Consider the following 6,000-nt stretch of genomic DNA (forward strand, 5'->3'; position numbering starts at 1 on the left):
GTAAGCAAGGGTTTATCAATTTACCACAAACATTTGAACGACCGCGCTTCAAAAAACGCGTTAGGGAACAATGTTATGCGAAGTGCGGCAAGTTGCGAATGGCTTCAAACGAAAGCTGATTGTCAGGACTACTTGTGATTTCCTGACCATTAACATAACTTGCTTAGTTTTACGACAGCGACCGTTTTTGTCACGAAAAACAGGCCACATTTTTCGCCGTTTCCATAGACTCCCATTGTACAATCTTTAACTGCTCCGGGAACAAACTTGAAGCTTCCTGCAACATGATCGCTGTAGTCCTCTCGTGCGTTTAGGTTCCCAGAGGCGCTCTGTGGTCTGCGTTTTTCAACATTCACCCTCTACACTTAATTATTCGTGAAACACTCGCCAGTTCCATTGAAAACGCGCTAGCTTCGCGCCGGGCCCGCCAGGGGCGCTGGCTGTGATGTGTCCACAAAAGCTGGATATGACAGTTAAAACTAGGAATAAAGCAGAGAGCTTACATTGGCAGCACGTTAAAGGCATATTGCAGTAAGCAGACCGGCAGAAAAAAACAATATATAGACATAGGTAAGGGATGGAGAAGAAGGACAGCTAAGAAATAACTTCTGCTAACAATCAAATTGTGATTTTAAAAACTCTTTGAATAAAATAAAAACAGACGTACGCCAAGGTAGCGTCTCTTAGATGAATGCTTGTCCTGTTAGATCCAGCATCGGTACTGTTGGTGTTGTAGCTGTTAGAATCTTATTTGCATATGAGTCAATCTCGTTGGATGTCATGCAAACTTACATCCACGAGATCCTTCAAATCACCGATGTGTGAAACCACGAGAGGCGAAGCAGCCCGCCATTCTTGCATTCTTCAGACTTCGTAACGAAGCACCACACAAGCGGAACTTCGATAATGACTTTATAGTGGCATCAGCATGTGTGCGAAAGAAGCTGCACGTATTGTAGTACGCGGCACAGGAGAGTCGCTAAGTGCCAAGTGTCATGGCACTGACAAAACTAAAAAAAACGATTAAACAAAAATTCGGCTGGGCGCAGACGTTCGCGCGCTTGTCTGTCGAGACGACGCGAGCGCCACCTCGTAAATCTGCTGAACCAATATATACGGACACTCGGAGCTTATCGCCTATCCTCGCTGGAAAACTCTTGCGGAACGATAAAATAATGTCACTGCCTTTAGTTTTATTCCGGTGACTTAGTGGCAGCACTATCAGCTTGAGAAGCTCAAGCTCAGCCAACATTTACTGCTTCGCACGGTGGTGGTGCGATCGCAGTATCTTGTATCTTAAGATACACGATACATTCTTCAATGTACCGGAAATACAGATACAGATACTTGTTTTGCGAGACGTATCGCGATACAGGTACAAGATACCCAAAAAGTATCTAAAATAGTATCGAAGATACATGTATCTTCGATACTGCCCAGCACTGATATATATATATATATATATATATATATATATATATATATATATATATATATATATATATATATATATATATATATATATATATATATATATATTGTTAAGGTGTTTAATAGACAGCACTGAACGACAATGAGTAATGGCGACAGTCACGGCAAGGCACGAACTCCCTGCGCGAGCGTCGTTCTTTTTCAAGCAACCAAAGAGGACGACCCACTAGAAGGCGCTGGAGAGGGTAACACATTACCATGTCCCAAGGCTTCTCTACAATTACCCCGGGTATGAAAAGGGAGCCGTCCGGCGACCTAACAGCTCGTCACATATGAGTGGGTCATAGTAGGCCTTGAGGCGCTCCACCTTGACAATGTCGCGCCCTCGACGGCGCATGTCCGAAGCTGGTTCGATGGGTTCGATCAAGTAGTTGACCGGGGATGTGCGCTCGACGACCCGGTATGGGCCTTCGTATTTCGGCAGCAGTTTTGAAGAAAGGCCACTTGCAGCGGTAGGGACCGAGAGCCATACGAGCGCTCCAGGGAGGAACGTGGGTTCAGAAGTAGTGGTGCCATCGCGAATGCTCTTCTGCAGCTCTTGTTCCTGCGTCGTAAATGTCTTGGTAAGCTCGCGACACTCTTCAGCGAGCCTGGCTGTGTCAGAAAGTATCGTGTCGATGGTGTACGACGGGTGCCTTCCGTACAGTAAGAAGAACGGTGAAAAACCAGTAGTGCTCTGAGGGGCGGTGTTATAGGCGTAGGTGACAAAGGGCAGAATGGTGTGATCGGCGGCGACGTACATTGACAGCATGTCGCCGAGCGTTCGGTTAAAGCGTTCGGTTAGGCCATTCGTCTGCGGGTGGTAAGCAGTAGTTTTGCGGTGAACAGCATGGCACTCTTTCAGAATGGCTTCCACGACTTCCGATAAGAAGACACGGCCTCGATCGCTGAGAAGCTCTTGGGGTGGACCGTGACGCAGTATGAATCGGTGTAGTAGGAAGGAGGCAACATCCGCGCTGTAGCCGCTGGGAGGGCGGCGGTTTCGGCGTATCGCGTTAGATGGTCAACAGCGACGATGGCCCAGCGGTTACCAGCCGAAGTCAGAGGAAGTGGTTCATACAAATCGATGCCCACGCGCCCGAACGGACGGTTAGGGCAAGGTAATGGTTGTAGACCTGCTGGCGACACGTGCGTTGCAGGTTTTCGGCGTTGGCAATCGAGGCAGGAGCGAACGAACTTCTGCACGTAGCGGTACATCCCACGCCAGAAGTATCGTTGTCGAATGCGGTGGTAAGTTTTGGATACCCCAGAGTGCGCGCATTGCGGGTCAGAGTGGAAGGCCTCGCATATTTCAGAACGCAGACTGCGGGGTATCACTAGTAGCCACTGGCGGCCGTCGGCGTTGTAATTGCGTCGGTGCAGGAGGTCGTCGCGAACGGCGAAATGGTGGGCTTGACGACGCAACGCGCGAGTGGATGGTGTTGCCGTCGGATCAGTGAGCAAGTCGATCAGCGAGGTGATCCATTTATCCTTGCGCTGTTCGGTAGCGATGGTGTGAACGCTGATTGAAGCAACAGCTATGTGAGATACTGAGCAGGGGGCATTGTCGTCAGGCAAGGGAGAGCGCGAGAGGGCGTCGGCGTCAGCATGCTGGCGTCCGTTGCGGTACAGCACGCGGATGTCGTAGTCCTGCAGGCGAAGTGCCCAGCGGGCGAGAAGGCCTGAGGGATCCTTCAATGACGACAGCCACCATAGTGCATCATGGTCGGTGACGACATCAAATGGGCGACCATACAAATAAGGTCGAAACTTTGTAAGGGCCCATATGATCGCCAGGCACTCTTTTTCCGTGACTGAGTAATTGGTCTCGGCTCTGGTAAGCGTACGGCTTGCGTATGCCACGACATATTCGGGGAACCCTGGTTTGCGTTGCGCAAGGACAGCGCCGAGGCCTACACCGCTGGCGTCCGTGTGTACCTCCGTTTGGGCTGTAGGGTCGTAGTGGCGTAGTATGGGAGGAGACGTCAACAAACGACGGAGCTTTGCGAACGCGTCGTCACACTCGGACGACCACGAATTTAGGGGTCCGTTACTTCCAAGGAGCTTCGTCAGCGTCGATATGATGGTGGCAAAGTTTCGTATGAAGCGTCGAAAGTATGAACACAGTCCGACGAAACTGCGCAGTTCTTTGACGGACGTAGGTTTGGGAAATTCGGCCACGGCCCGAAGCTTGGCCGGATCGGGAAGGATTCCGTCTTTGGACACGACGTAGCCGAGGATTGTCAGCTGCCGTGCCGCAAATCGGCACTTCTTCAGATTCAGTTGGAGGCCGGCGTTGCTCAAACGGGTCAAGACATGCCGCAGACGTTGGAGATGCGTGGAGAAGTCCGGTGCGAAGACGACGACGTCGACCAGGTAACACAGGCACGTGTGCCATTTCAAGTTACGCAGAACGGTGTCCATCATGCGCTCGAAGGTCACGGGCGCATTACACAGACCGAACGGCATGACGTTGAACTCGTACAAGCCGTCGGGCGTGACAAAGGCTGTCTTTGGTCGAGCGTCATCAGCCATGGGTACTTGCCAGTACCCCGAGCGCAAATCGAGAGATGAAAAGAATTCTGCTCCTTGGAGGCTGTCAATCGCGTCGTCGATTCGCGGCAGTGGATAAACATCATTGCGGGTGACCTTGTTGAGCCGTCGGTAGTCCACACAGAACCGCACAGAACCGTCCTTCTTCGCAACGAGAACAACAGGAGACGCCCATGGGCTGTCGGAGGGCCGAATTACATCGCGTCGAAGCATATCGTCCACTTGCTCGTTAATTACCCGGCGTTCTGTGGGAGACACGCGATATGGACGTTGCCGCAGTGATGGTTGGGCGCCAGTGTCGATGCGATGCGTAACAGCGGACGTGCGGCTGAGGGATGTTTGCCCGACATCGAAAGAATGACGAAATTCATCCAACAAGCACAGAAGCTGCGAACGCTGGACCGACGTAAGGTTGTCAGCAATGGAGGGACCAAATACATCAGTAGGTGACGAATCAGACGTGGAAACAGCACTGATGGTGGGGGAACTGGTACAGTGCGAGTCATCGGGTGCGTCCAGAACTTGTGCGTCTTCAACGGGTTCCACTTTGCCGAGACATTCCCCTCGAACCAACGTAACAATGCACGGGGATGGGTAGGTAGCAAAAATAGCGGTGCTGCCCTGAGTGACTCGCACGGTCGCGAAAGGTACCAGCAACCCTTTCCTAGTGCAGATGCGGGCAGATGGCGAAAGGAGTGCAATGGTGTCGGAGAGACCGGCGCAGTAGACCGACACAGCCGTTGACGAGTTTGGAGGCACTTTCGTATCGTCTTGGACGAGGATCTTGCTCACTGCCGATGGACTGTCTGTCGGCGTCAAATGTGAGAACGGTGAGAGTTCGATTTCGGCTGGTGCGCAACGAATTACGGCGTCGTGGCGGGAGTGGAAATCCCATCCCAGGATGACGTCGTGAGAGCATGCCGCAATTATGATGAACTCGACGTCGTACAGAACGTCCTGAATGACGACGCGAGCAGTGCATACTGCTGTAGGATGAATACTCTGGGAGCTTGCGGTAGGAAGGACATCCCAGAAAGTGGCGTCATCACTTTTCGAAGTAAGCGGCAAAGTTTTGCGTCCATAACGGATACAGCGGCTCCAGTATCGATAAGGGCCGATGCGCGAACACCGTCCACAAGCACGTCGATTACATTCGATGGACTTCGCTGAGGGCTTTCACAGTTCGATAGCATCGCAGCCCTTGCCTCCTGGACTGCGACGACTAGTATTCCTGCTCTCGTGCGACCGAACGTGGCCGCATGGGTGACAGTGATCGACGTCGTGGAGACGGAGAGCGGCGAGTAGCTGGAGGTGGGCGTGACGTCGGCGACATAGGTGGAGGTGGGTCGTAGAATGCACGGCTTGACTGGCTGGTGACAGGTGACGCGACTCGAGGCGGCTGCACGCGTTGACAATAACGTGCCACGTGACCGGCGTAACCACAAGCAAAGCAGATGGGCCGGTTGTCGGGGGTGCGCCATCGGTTCGCCGGGGTAGGTCCTCCCGCCCATGTCGCAGGACGCGATTGACTGGTCGGCTGCTGAAATGACTGTGTGGTGGACTGCAGTCGGGGCCGAGGGATGGCGTCAGCATATGTAGCCGGCACACCCGCCTCAAAGAACGGAGATCTAGCGGCGGCTTCGGCGTAACTCATTGGGGCAGCCGCAGGAATTACTTGGGGCGGCCTGGCGACAACTTGAGCGTAACTCTGGGGCGTAGGAGCCGGAGGTTGCGGGTGGTACTCAGGCATGACCTCCGCAATTTCCTGCTCAATCGCTCGGTGGAGAGGAGGAAGAAGGGTGGTCGACGACTGTTGAACGGGCTGCGGGTGGGCAAAGGCGAGGAGGGAGACCTGGCGTGCAATTTCCTCGCGCACGAACGACTTGACTTCTGCCAGCAGCGCGGCCTGGTCAGTTATTACCGCCAAGCCAGCAAGCTCTGCGTCGCGTGATGGGGATCGACGGGTCATCGAACGCT

The sequence above is a fragment of the Rhipicephalus sanguineus genome, chromosome 1 (assembly GCF_013339695.2).
Source record: "Rhipicephalus sanguineus isolate Rsan-2018 chromosome 1, BIME_Rsan_1.4, whole genome shotgun sequence".
NCBI lineage: Eukaryota > Metazoa > Arthropoda > Arachnida > Ixodida > Ixodidae > Rhipicephalus > Rhipicephalus sanguineus.